The 14,170-nt window shown below is 47.1% G+C and overlaps 1 protein-coding gene across 2 annotated transcripts in view; it reads right to left on the bottom strand.

Annotated features, from left to right (window-relative positions):
• Positions 1-5,573, bottom strand: part of fgfr1op2 (FGFR1 oncogene partner 2) — a 61,092-nt gene extending 55,519 nt beyond the window's left edge. For both annotated transcript variants that reach the window (XM_073059781.1, XM_073059778.1), the window contains exon 1: positions 5,499-5,573. The gene's annotated coding sequence lies outside the window, so the exon portion shown is untranslated. The remainder of the gene's footprint in view (positions 1-5,498) is intronic.
• Positions 5,574-14,170: the final 8,597 nt, after the last annotated feature.

Below are 14,170 nucleotides of genomic sequence, written 5' to 3' on the forward strand. Positions count from 1 at the left end.
CTATATTTCATTGGGAGCTTGAGGAGATTTGGTATGTCACCAATGATTCGATTAAATTTCCATCGGGAGCACTGTAATTTATAGCAATTTCTTTATGTGCACTGGACTGTACTGCTGTCACAAAACAACAAATTTCATGACATATATCAGTGACAATAAACCTGACTGATTCACCCCAGCCCCTAGAAATATTTATGAGTCAGGAGGTGATCTCCTGTAGCAATTATCACAGGATAATAAACAATGCGGATGCAATTCGGTGCTCATTTTAAACCCATGCACTCTTCTTCTATTTTTAAATGTTACACCAATGACAAGTAGAACAAGGAGTTTACCAATGTAATTGTGGAGAAGGCGGCTCCAACAGAGTACACACATTCAGCCGTTCAGTTTTGTGGAGTCAAAAAGACCACAGATGATAAGACTATAATATATAGGAGCAGAGTCCATTTGGCCCATCGAGTCTGCTCCACCATGGTTGATCCATTTTCCCTCTCAGACTCGGTCTCCTGTCTTTACCCCATATCCCTTGATGCTCTGACTAACCAAGAATCTAACAACCTTTGGCTTAAATACACTCAAGAGACTTGGCTCCACCACCATTCGTGGTAACATATTCCAGATTCACCAATCTCTGGCTGAAGAAATTACTCATCTCCATTCTAAAAGGATGCCCCTCTATTCTGAGACCATATCCTCTGGACCTAGACTCTCATGCCGTAGGAAATCCTCTCCACATCCATTCTATTGAGGCCTTTCAAACACTCAATATCCCACCCCCTCTTCTGTTTACCAATCTGACTTTTCACCTGTACTCACTTACCTATAATTTCATCCTGGGTCCCCTCCTCCTTCCCTTTCTCACAGTCCAGGCTGGAAAAAGTATGCAAACCCTTGTATTTAATAACTCCTTTAGCACCAAACTTATCCTGTAACTGCTGATCAGGCTTGCCAACAATGAGAAGGAATTTTTAGACCATTCCTCCATACAAGACTGTTTCAGTTGATAAATATATCTGGGATACCTTGCATGAACAGCCCTCTTCAGGTCATGCCACAGCATCTCAATTGGAATAAGGTCTGGACTCCGAGTTGGCCATTCCATAAAACAAATTTTCTTCTTTTTAAACCATTCTGCTGTTGATTTATTCTTGTGTTTCAGATCATTGTCATCCAACTTCTTCTAAGCTTCAGATGATGGACCACTACCCTGACATTGTCCTGTAAAATTTCTTGACACAATTTTGAATTCATTGTTCCCTCAATGATTGCAAGCTGTCCAGGCCCTGAGACAACAAAGCAGCCCCAAGTCATGATGCCACTTCCACCACGCTTCACAGATGGGATGAGGTTTTGGTGTTGGTACCCTTTTTCCTCCAAACATAGCGGTGTGCATTTCTGCCAAAAAGTTCAACTTTTGTCTCATCTGTCCATGGAACATTGTCCCAGAAGTGTTGTAGAATATTCAGCTGGTCTTTTGCCAAACTTGAGATGTGCAACACTTTTTTTGGAGAGCAGTGGTTTCCTGTCTAGTGTTTTACTGATAGTGGACACATGAACAGAGACTTGAGTAAGTTCTGGAGATTTCTGCAGGTCTTTCGCTGTTACCCTTGTGTTTTTATTCACCTCCTTCAGCATTGCACGTTTTGCTCTTGGTGTGATCTTTGCAGGATGCCAACTCCTAGGGACAGTAGCAACAGTACCCAGTGTCCTCCATTTGTAGACAATTTCTCTTATGTGGACTGATGAAGACTCAGGTCATTAGAAATGTTTTTGCAGTCTTTTCCAGCTTCATGTATCTCTGGAATTCTTCTAAGGTCCTCTAAAAGTTGTTTTGATTGAGGCATGGCACACATAAACAGATCTTTCTTGAGAACAGCAGGCTCTGCCAGTAACCTAACTTCTGTGTGTGTTTTTTAAATAGGGCAGGGTACCTCTACAACCCACACATCCAATCTCATCTCATTGACTGGAACACCTGACTCCAAATAGCTTTTGTAGAAGGTATTACTCCAAAGGTTCACATACTTCTTTGAACCCAGACTGTGATGCAATATTGATGAGAAGTACAATTGTTTGTGCATTATTAGTTCAGGCAAATTGTACTTGTCTATAATTGTGACTTAGATGAAGATCATACCACATGTTAGGAGTAATTAATGCAGAATACAGTGGACTCCAGTTAATCAGGAAGCCACTTATTTGGGGAAACTCTTAAAGAACAAAGGTAATTGAGAAAATAGACGCAATCTCCTTTGTTTATTTGGGGCACTATGCCACTGAATTGTGACAGCAGGCTGTCGCCAAACAGGTTCTAACTAGTGTCAGTTGTCTATGTTGTGTTCAAAATACAGTGATTCTTGTCACTAATAGCTGGCGAGAAATAAGCAGTAAGACAATGCAGAACTGTTTTGCTCATTGTGGTTTCAAGAATTCAGGCTTGGAGATGCCAAAAAGAGCCAGGAATGGGAAGGAGTTGAGAGGGGTAGAGGGTTGGGCAATGTCAAAGAAAGGAGGTTTGCTGAGGTGGTGGCATAAAGGAGTGAGATAGATCAGCTGGTTGAGTGGTGTCACAGCAAAACCTTTACACTCAATGTCAGTAAGACCAAAGAACTGATTGTAGACTTCAGAGGAAGTCTACGGAACACACACCAGTCTCATCGAGGGATCAGCAGTGGAAAGGGTGAGCAGTTTCAAGTTCCTGGGTGTCAACATATCAATGCAATTGCAAAGAAGGCATGACAACGGCTGTATTCCCTCTAACATTTTCTTACAGATGCACAGACCAACCACTGCTCTGAGCACAAAATTCTTACGTAGCTTGGCATGGTAGCATAGTGGTTAGCACAATGCTGCACAGTACTAGCAACCGCGGTTCAACTCCTACTGCTGCCTGTAAGGAGTTTGTATATTCTCCCTGTGACCGCGTGGGTTTCCTCCCACAGTCCAAAGGTGTACCAGTTGGTAGGTTAATTGCTCACTGGAAATTGTTCCATGATTAGGCTCGGGTTAAACTGGGCGGCAAGGCTTGAGGGGCTGGAAGGGCCTACACTCTGAGGTATGTCAATAAACTTTTAAAGAACAGTGTAGCAGTTTAAATTAACATATTATAAAAACAATTTCAGCTGTGCGACAACAAAGGCTATGTGCGCAGGAGCAATTCAGTTATAGTGCGGCTGCGCACCTGCACATCTTAGAGGGAACAGGGCTTTGCGTGACAAACTTTCAGCATCTCCTCTCCCATCCAGTCCCTTCTCCCCGTGTTCGCCTCCCTATTCTCCCTTCTGTCTCTGATCTCTCCTTGCTCCACCTCTCCCCTCAACCCCCAGTTCCTTTCCTCTACTCTCTCCCCTCGACCCCCAGTTCCTTTCCTCTACTCTCTCCCCTCGACCTCCAGCTCCTTTCCTCTACATTCTCCCCTCAACTCTGGTCCCTTTGCTTCCCCTCCCTCCCCCAGCACCCTGGTTCCATTCCTCCTCCCTCACCCCCAACTCCCAGTTCCTTTCCTCCACTCACCACTGATTCAATTCAAACATAAGAAATAGAAGCAGGAGTAGGCCATCCGGCCCATCGGCTGATCTGTCCGTAAACTCAGCTCCATCCACCTGCCTTTTCCCCATAACCCTTAATTCCCCTATGTAAAAACCTATCTAACTGTATCTTAAATATATTTAGTGAAGAAGCCTCAACTGCTTCCCTGGGCAAAGAATTCCACAGATTCATCACTCTCTGGGAAAAACAGTTTCTCCTCATCTCCGTCCTAAATCTTCTCCCCTGAATCTTGAGGCAATGTCCCCTAGTTCTAGTCTCACCTACCAATGGAAACAACTTTCCTTCTTCTATCTTATCTATCACTTTCAAAATTTTGTATGTTTCTATAAGATCCCCTCTCATTCTGCTGAATTCCAGAAAGTACAGTCCCAGGCAACTCAATCGCTCCTCATAGGTTAACCCTTTCATCTCTGGAATCAACCTGGTGAACCTTCTCTGCACTGCCCCCAAGGCCAGTATATCCTTCCTTAAGTATGGAGATCAGAACTGCACACAGTGCTCCAGGTGCAGCCTCACCAGTACCCTGTATAGTTGCAGCATGACCTCCCTGCTCTTGAATTCAATCCCTCTAGCAATGAAGGCCAACATTCAGTTTGCCTTCTTAATAACTTGTTGTACCTGCAAGTCAACTTTTTGCGATTCATGCACAAGCAGTCCCATGTCCCTCTGCACAACAGCATGCTGCAATCTTTCACCATTTAAATAATAATCTACACTTATATTATTCCTTCCAAAATGGATGACCTCACATTTACCAATGTTGTATTCCATCTGCCAGACCTTGGCCCACTCACTTAACCTATCTGTATCCCTCTGCAGACACTCCACACCCTCTGTACAATTTCCTTTTCTACTCAGTTTAGTCACATCAGCAAATTTTGCTACGCTACATTCAGTCCTCTCTTCCAATGTAAACAGTAAACAGCTGCTAGCCCAGCACCGAACCTTGCGGCATCCCACTCACCACTAACTGCCAACCGGAGAAACACCAACTCTCTGCCTTCTATTGGTTAACCAATCCACTATCCATGTCAATACACTTCCTCCGACTTCATGCATCTGTATCTTATTTATAAGTCTCTTGAGTGGCATCTTATCGAACGCCTTCTGGAAATCCAAGTATACCACATCCTGTTCCCCTCTATCCTTTCCTCCCCTCTCTCCCCCGACCCCTGGTTCCTTTCCTCCCCTCTCTCTCCCCAGATCCCTTTCCTCCCCTCTCTCTCCCCAGATCCCTTTCCTCCCCTCTCTCGCCCGTTGACCCCCGGTTCCTTTCCTTCCCTCTCTCCCCAGATCCCTTTCCTCCCCTCTCTCCCCAGATCCCTTTCCTCCCCTCTCTCGCCCCTTGACCCCCGGTTCCTTTCCTTCCCTCTCTCCCCAGATCCCTTTCCTCCCCTCTCTCGCCCGTTGACCCCCGGTTCCTTTCCTCCCCTCTCTCCCCAGATCCCTTTCCTCCCCGCTCTCCCCCCCCCCCGACCCCCGGTTCCTTTCCCCTCTCTCTCCCCCCAAACCCCCGGTTCCTTTCCCCTCTCTCTCCCCCTGACCCCCGGTTCCTTTCCACCGCCGCTCTCCCCCTGACCCCCGGTTCCTTTCCACCGCCGCTCTCCCCCCCCCCCCGACCCCCGGTTCCTTTCCTTCCCCGAACCCCAGTTCCTTTTCACCGCCGCTCTCCGCACCCCCCCCCCCGATCCCCAGTTCCTTTCCTCCCCTCTCTCCCCCCCGACCCCCGGTTCCTTTCCACCGCCGCTCTCCCCCCCCCGATCCCCAGTTCCTTTCCTCCCCTCTCTCCCCCCCGACCCCCGGTTCCTTTCCACCGCCGCTCTCCCCCCCCCCCCGACCCCCGGTTCCTTTTCACCGCCGCTCTCCGCCCCCCCCCCCCGATCCCCGGTTCCTTTCCTCCCCTCTCTCCACTCCGACCCCCGGTTCCTTTCCACCGCCGCTCTCACCTCATCTGACCGCCGTTGCCATGAACTTCCCGGCACACAACGCGCCGAACGGAACGACTTGCGCCTGCGCGCAGCTCCTGCTGGGGATTGCAGTTCAATATTTCGCCGCCGCGAGTCGCGATGCTCGATAGGGACCTCCAGGCAGAGGGGGCGCTGCGAGGGCGACGGCCACCTTCACTGCCGTTAGCTTCGGCGTGAATCCTTCAATATGACCCAGGCTGGGAGACCGGATAGGTGTTTAGTGTAATCCAGTAACACTGGAACTTACATCCCTCGAGTGCGGATCCGACCACTGCATTACTGATTTAACCTTAGTCCAGGACAAATTACAACGACCAATCGGTAGTTAGTACCAGTACAGTATGTACGACCTGTACGTTTTTAGAATGTGGGAGGAAACCAGAGCACTTGGACGAAACCTACGTGATCATGGGGAAAACGTACAAACTTCTTGCAGATAGCATCAGAATTGAACTCTGATGCCCTGCTCTGTCATGGTGTCACACCAACCATTACGCTCCTATGGCACCCACAATATGTGTTACTCTGGATTTCCAGCATCTGCTGAATCTCCTCTTCATCTTATCAACCTGTGCTGCCACCTTCAGGGCTTCTAAGACTTGTGAAGGACCTTCAGCACCACATAGCACCTAATCTTTCATTGTGCATTAAATTCTCCCAATGTTCACTGTTTCTCACTCATCAGAATTAAATTCCATCTGTCACTGCTCTGCCTACCTTAACACTGATCGTTTATCCATCTATCAGTCTGTTTAACTATCTATCTGTCTATCCATCTATCTATATCTCTCTGACTATCTGTGATTCTATGTATACCTATTTGTTTATTTATCCATCTATTTACCTGACCCCTGATCCCTTTCCTCCCCTCTCTCCCCCTGACTCCGGTTCCGCTCCACCCCTCCCCCCCCCCGACCCCCGGTTCCTTTCCACCTCTATCTATCAGGATCAGAATGAGAATCAGGTTTAATATCACTGACATATGCCGTGAAATTTGTTCTTTCGCAACAGCTGTACAATGCAATACATCATTAAAAAACTATAGATTGCAATAAGAAAGATATATGTGCATTCCGGTTAATTGGGCCAGCAGTTCATTTGGGACAACTCATAAGGAATGAAAATTAATTAGACAATAGACAATAGGTGCCGAAGTAGACCATTCGGCCCTTCAAGCCTGCACCGCCATTTTGAGATCATGGCTGATCATCTACTATCAATACCCGGTTCCTGCCTTGTCCCCATATCCCTTGGTTCCCCTATCCATAAGATACCTATCTAGCTCCTTCTTGAAAGCATCCAGAGAATTGGCCTCCACTGCCTTCCGAGGCAGTGCATTCCAGACCCCACAACTCTCTGGGAGAAGAAGTTTTTCCTTAACTCTGTCCTAAATGACCTACCCTTTATTCTCAAACCATGCCCTCTGGTACTGGACTCTCCCAGTATCTGGAACATATTTCCTGCCTCTATCTTGTCCAATCCCTTAATAATCTTATATGTTGCAATCAGATCCCCTCTCAATCTCCTAAATTGAGAAAATAGCTGGGAATCCCCCATTTATTTGGCACACTATGCTGCTTAATTGGGACAGCTGACTGTTCACAAACAGTTTCTAACTAGTGTCAGTTGCATGAACTTGTGTGGTCATAAGAGACTACATGATGATCAGAGCAAACAGTTTTTAAATAGCAAACACAAAATACTCTACAGATGCTGGGGTCAAAGCAACACGCTGGAGGAACTCAGCAGGTCGGGCAGCATCCGTGGAACCGAACAGTCAACGTTTCGGGTGGAGACCCTTTGTCTTGGCCCGAAACATTGACTGTTCATTTCCACGTATGCTGCCCGACCTGCTGAGTTCCTCCAGCATGTTGTGTGTGAGTTTTTAAATAGCGTCAGTTGTGTGTGTTTGTGTTCAAAAAGCAGTGATTTTTGTCACGGATGGTTGGTGGGAAATAAGCAGTGAGACAACTTGCTCACTGTGGCTTCAAGCTTTCAGGCTTGGAGATGCCAGAAATGGCCAGGAGTGAAAATTAAATGACTTCACTACTTCAACACATTAGTAACTATGAGGAATTTGAAGGTATTGATAATCATCTTGAATGTTATAATGAATATAAAGATTTGAAGGATGCAATCATTGAGAGCATTGTATGAAGGCCATTCCATTATCTGCATGAGGTGTCTGCGCTAATTTTGCATCCTGTTGAAGGGTCTCGGCCTGAAACATCGTCTCTGCTCTTTGCCATAGATGCTGCCAGGCCTGTCGTGTTCCTCCAGCATTTTGTGTGTGTTACTCGGATTTCCAGCATCTGCACTAATTCGGCTCAGTCACAGTCAATTAAAAAGCATGGCAGTATGTTGGTTGTCTGTCAGATCCAACAATGACAGTGAAACTATGAGGGGGGATTTTCAAAGTGGAAAAGCCATTGCAGTGGAGCAGTTCTGTTTGCTTAACATTGGAAGTCTGTGTATCACAAACTGGAGCCCTCCTTGGCTGCAGCGGACGACCATGACTTCTTCTGTGCCTCGTCATAACCTTTATTCTCCTTGAACTGCTTTTCTGGACGTTAGATGTTGCTGGTGATCTCATTTATCCAGTCTGCTATTGTTGACTTTGAACATAGAACATAGAACAATACAGCACAGTACAGTCCATTCGGCCCACAATGTTGTGCTGACCCTTAAACCCTGCCTCCCATATAACCCTCCACCTTAAATTCCTGCATATACCTCTGCATGCTAGGACAGTCATATCCCTGTCTCAGTGGGGTATGGGGCCCATGGCTACCTTCACCTGGTTTAACCCACCTGTTCAAAGCGGTGTTCTGGGGTGGGGTCGCTGTCACATGCAAACAGCTACTTGGAGCCACAGGTGAGAACTGAGTGTCCAGTGGGGACCCAAGGTGGGTGAGTTGCCCCAGAATGGACAGGAAAAGCTCCTTCACCAGTGGTGCTACCCCTCCCTGGACACCCCATACTCAGGATGAATTCCTCCATCGATAAATTATAGGAATGAATACACTGTTTTATAGTGCTGTTTTAGCATTTGTATCATTCCAGTTGTTCTCTATTTCATTTAAGTACATAATTTGTTACTCAGTTAAATGGTAGTTTTGTAGTGGTTTCATAACTATTGTCATGAAACTTCAGCTAATTGAGCCAAAGAGTACTGGTCCCAATGTATCCCAATTAACCGCATTCCACTATATACAGTATATATAAAAATTAAATTAAGTAATTGTGCAAAAAGAAAACAATCAAACCGAGGTACTGTTCATGAGTTCACCGTATCTCCAGTAATCTGATGGTAGTGGGGAAGAAACTTTTCCTAAAATGTTTTATTTATTTACAGTATTTAAATATATGGACACAGTGAAAGAACTAACAAATCTAAATGTGCAAGTTATCATTGACGCTGCAGGGATCGTTCGATGTGGAGAGCCATGATCGCCCAAGCGTGTAACGCGTAAGGCACATGAAGAAGATTTATCTATCTATCTCTCTTTAGCAATCTGTCTATTTATTATTAAAATCTTTATTTTATTTTTAAATTATTATCCTGTATCCCACTGCTGCCCTTCTGCAGAAGGGATGGCACAGTGACACAGTGCTTTACAGTACCAGCGACCCGGGTTCAATTCCCACTGCTGTCTACAAGGATCTTCCAGGCTTCCCTCCCGAAGTGCACAGACATACATTTTGGGTTAGTAAGTTGTGGATATGCTATGTTGACGCTGGAAGCACGGTGACACTTGCTGGCAGCCCCAAGCACATCCACAGATAGTGGATTTACTCCCGAAGCCTTCCCCATGAGTGGGTAAGCCGCTAGTCAGCAGAGGCTTGAGCTCAGAGTTTTCCTGTTCTTAGATGAGCTACCAACCGCAGCTGACGAGCCCCATTTGTCCCTTCTCCTGTTCCGCCAGGCTTAGTTGTCAGGCTATTTGAGATGCATGTGGTTGGGAGCATTTAATGGGTAGTGGGAGCTCATTCCCACTACACACCCATTATGACAACTTTAGGAGAAAAGACTCCATCTGTGCCTCTCATGGTCATTGTTCCCTCTAAGGTGTGTGCCGGTGTGTGCCGGTGTGCGCCAGTGTGTGCCGGTGTGTGCCGGTGTGTGCGGGTGTGTGCGAGTGTGTGCGGGTGTGTGCCGGTGTGTGCCAGTGTGTGCCGGTGTGTGCCAGTGTGCGGGTGTGTGCCGGTGTGCGCCAGTGTGCGCCGGTGTGTGCTGGTGTGTGCCAGTGTGCGGGTGTGTGCCGGTGTGTGCCAGTGTGTGCCGGTGTGTGCTGGTGTGTGCCAGTGTGCGGGTGTGTGCCGGTGTGCGCCAGTGTGCGCCGGTGTGTGCGAGTGTGTGCGGGTGTGTGCCGGTGTGTGCGAGTGTGTGCGGGTGTGTGTGGGTGTGTGCCGGTGTGTGCCAGTGTGTGCGGGTGTGTGCGGGTGTGTGCCAGTGTGCGCCGGTGTGTACCGGTGTGTGCCAGTGTGTGCGAGTGTGTGCCAGTGTGCGCCGATGTGTGCGCACACATCTTTGCTACTAGTGCACAGAAGGCTGTCACCCTCCACCTCATGGGCATGTCGAGCATATTTCACGATCGTACACAGTCACATTTCCTTTTCCAGTCTCTGTGGCGGACAGTGTTGACAAAGTGGAGTTTGCGATAATTTGTCTGCAGATTTTAGAACTGGCTTATTTATACAGTTTTTATTGAAGTTATTTATTCACTTTGTCAAATTTCAAAGAGGCAGAGGGTGTGAAGTGTAAAAGAATTGCTAATTCATTTAAAGCGGTATGGCTTAGAATAGCTTCAGGTTTACTTCCGCTTAAATAGTCAGAGCGCGCATGTTGTCTCTGGGCAAAGATTTCACAGCACAAGATTTTTGCGCACACTGGTTATTACAAATTACAGGGAAGATTGCTCGTCATTCTATACATCAGAATCAAGGTCACCCCTTACCATCTAGGGAATAAAGCTGTAACCGGTCTCATCTTTTCCTGTAACAGTCCCCCAAGTCCTTCCAGCATCCTTGTAAATCTTCTCTGCACACTCTGCCAGTCCACTGGGGAAGTCCAGGCCCAGGACTGGAGGCTGGAGGTCAAAGACGGCCTGCCTGGGGATGAATGTGGGTGGGTGGGTGAGTGGGAGGAAAGGGGCTTGTTTTGCTGTTGTTGTTTTGTTACTTATTTTCTGTATCGTTTGCCCAAGCATTGTGGGGATGCCATGTTGGTGCTGAAATGTGCAGTGACTGTGGATCATTAGGCTATGTTCACTGTTAAAGCAAACAACACATTTCATTGTAAGTTCTGATGTCACGTGATAAACAAATGCAACTGAATCACTTCCCAGTTTAATAACACTACTGGGACGTGGGCCAAATGCAGGAAGATGGGACTATCTCACGTAGGCATCCTGGTCAGCAGGGGATGGGCTAAAAGTTCCCGGGTTGTATAATTCTATGACTCTATGGTAACACTGGCGGGTTGACCAGTTACAGGTGGCATTCGGGCTGTTACATCATGTCGATTTGCAAATGGCGAGAGAGTTCAAAGTAAAAATTATTATCAAAGTACATATATGTCACCATTAACAACCCTGAGATTAATTTTACTTACAGGCAATTACATGAAAATAAAGAAATACAATAGATATTTTGAATTGAATTGACTTTATTACTTACATCCCTCATATACATGAGGAATAAAAATCTTTACATTATATCTCCATCTAAATGTGTAATTTATAGTAATTTATCATAAATAGTATGTACAACAGGACAATCTGTCATAAAGGGCGTGAGACTGGACCCAAATGCAGGACACAGGCACTGAAGCACTAGGGGCAGGACAGGAACAGCTAAAGGATAGGACAAGGTGTGGAGACCGTGGCGTGCGTGAGGGACGTGGCGTTCGAGGTGATCCTGGAGTTCAGAGATAGTCTCAAGGCTAGACTTGAGGCTGGGGTCTCAAGGATGGGTTCTTGGAACTAGGAATGCTGGGAGGATAGCCCCCCCCCCCCCACCAAGCAGGCAGCAGAACTCTTGGGCAGGGCCTGGACCTCCCAGGCAGGACACAGGGGCCTGGACAGGTCGCTGGGCACAACCCATCAGAGGCGAAGGATCAGAAGGGGCAGAGTCCCCCGCCGGACAATGGCAGTCCAGCCTGGCTTACCCGACAGAGGCAAGGGATAGTAAGGGTCAGAGTCCCCCACCGGGCAACGGCAGTCCAGCCTGGCTTACCCGACAGAGGCAAGGGATCAGAAGGGAGCTCAGTCCAGGATGACTTCCAGACTCACTCACAGAACTCATCTATGGTAGCCGGTAGCTGGTAGCCGGTAGCCAGTAGCCAATAGCCTGGAGGGAATTAAGGAGTTGAGTGCTGAACTGTAGTCCAAGAACAGCATTCTCACGTAAGCATCCTTCTTCTCCAGATGTGTAAGGACGGTGTGTATTTCGTCATCTGTCGATCGGTTTTGTCAGTTGGCGAATTGTAGGGTCCAGTGTGGGTGATAGCAAGCTGCAGATGTAATCCTTGACCAACCTCTCAAAGCATTTGTTTATTATTGAGGTGAGTGAGACAGGACGCCAGTCGTTCAGACATGTTATCCTGGTCTTTTTAGGTACAGGAACAATGGTGGATATTTTGAAGCAGGAGGGCACTCTACATTCTACAAATTATACACAAATGAAGTCTGACAAACGACTAATGAACAGAAGAAGCAAAACGTAATTACAGTAATAAATTTAAATGTTGAGAAGATGAGTTGTAGAGTCCTTGAAAGTAAGTCTCTAGGTCGTGGAACCCATTCAGAGTTGAGGTGAGTGAAGTTATTCATTCTGGCTCAGGAGCCTGATGGTTGTAGGGTAATAACCGTTCCTGAGCTGATAGTGTGGGGCCTAAGGCTCCTCTACTTCCTGCCTGATAGTCAAAGTGGGATGAGAGCATGCCCTGAATGGTGGCGGCCCTTGGTGATGTGCTCAATGGTGAGGAGGGATTTGCCTGTGATGGACTGGGCTGTAACCATAACTTTCTGTATTTTCTTTTTGTAAAAACTATATTTAATTTATGTTTTTCTAGTAAACACTACTCATTTGAGGTCATGTGCTGTCAGCCTTGCTCCTGCTGTCACCTCCCAACCTGAACATACCGCCAAGTGTCAGTCTACACCCAGCTCACAGGATTCACCAGCCGCTCATTCCAGACTCATCACCGGCAGCCTATTTAACCCCAGTTCTCACACACAGACCCTGTTCACTCCTCCAACCACAACCAGTTGCTCTGAGTTTTCCCTCTCGCTGCCAAAAGTTTACCTGTTGCCTGTTGTGTTTAGTTTCTGTTCTCGCTTGTTTTGTGGCTTGGGATCTTGTTGTTTATTATTAAAGTTATGGTTTACCGCTGAATCGTTTCCTCTGCTCTGCTTTTGGGTCAAGCCTCCTCAAGCCTTGACAGATGCACCGCAGCAGAGACGTTCTTGTACAAAAGGCAGTAAACTCAAACTGAGATCTGATATACTGGTGTAAAGAGCACTGTCATCAGAAGAGGGCAGCAGACAGGAGAGGAGGCGGACTGACCCAGAGAAGTTCGGCCTATCAACCAGGGTGGTTCCGAATGGAAGTCCATTTACAAAGATGCTCTCCCCTTGCACATTGGGCGGCTGGTGATGGAGCACATTAAAGCCTTTCTCCCAGCTACGTTGGACCTTTCCAGTTCGCTTATCGCTCAAATCGATCCACTGATGATGCAATAGCCTCTGCCCTGCACTCTGTCCTGTCCCCCGTGGAAAATGGGGTCTCATATGCCAGACTGCTGTTTATAGACTTCAGTTCAGCGTTCAACACCATCATACCCCAGAAACTGGTGGGGAAACTGTCCACATAGGGTCTCAGTACCTCCCTCTGCAGTTGGATACTGGACTTGTTAACAGCAAGGCCACAGTCAGTCCGTGTGGGTAGCAACGTCTCCGGCCCCATTACTCTGAGCACCGGCGCTCCCCAGGGCTGTGTGCTCAGCCCGCTGCTGTTCACACTGCTGACACACGACTGTACCGCAGGATCCAGCTCAAACCAGGTCATCAAGCTGTGGGTGACACGACAGAAGGCACAAGAAGGCACAAAAATGCCTCCACTTCCTAAGAAGATTGAGGCAAGCAAGGCTCCGTTCTCCTATATTAACTGTGTTTTACAGGAGCACCATTGAGAGCATCCTGGCAAGTTGCATCTCCATCTGGTATGGGAGCAGCTGAGCAGGTCCCTACCAAGAACTGAGAGTAGCTGAGAGGATTATGGGGGTCTCCCAATGTCCATCAGGGTCATTTATCAGGAGCACTGCGTACGCAGGGCCCTTAGTATTATGAAGGATCCCACTCATCCATCCAGCATCCTCTTTGACTTTCTACCATCAGGCAGGAGGCTCCGATGCATAAAGACAAGAACGGTCAGGATGGGAACAGTTTCTTCCCTCAGTCCATTAGGCTTCTGAACTCCCTGTCGAATCGTATTCGAAGTGTCACCAGTTAATTTGTTCCATGCCTTAAAATATTTAATATTAATGCATTTTAGTTTGTTATTTATGTGTGATTCATCTCCAGAGTTTATCCTTACCTTCATAAGTTGTTGTGTGTTATGTTTACTACTGTGATTTACACCTTGGTTCA

This window comes from Hemitrygon akajei, chromosome 10, assembly GCF_048418815.1.
Source record: "Hemitrygon akajei chromosome 10, sHemAka1.3, whole genome shotgun sequence".
NCBI lineage: Eukaryota > Metazoa > Chordata > Chondrichthyes > Myliobatiformes > Dasyatidae > Hemitrygon > Hemitrygon akajei.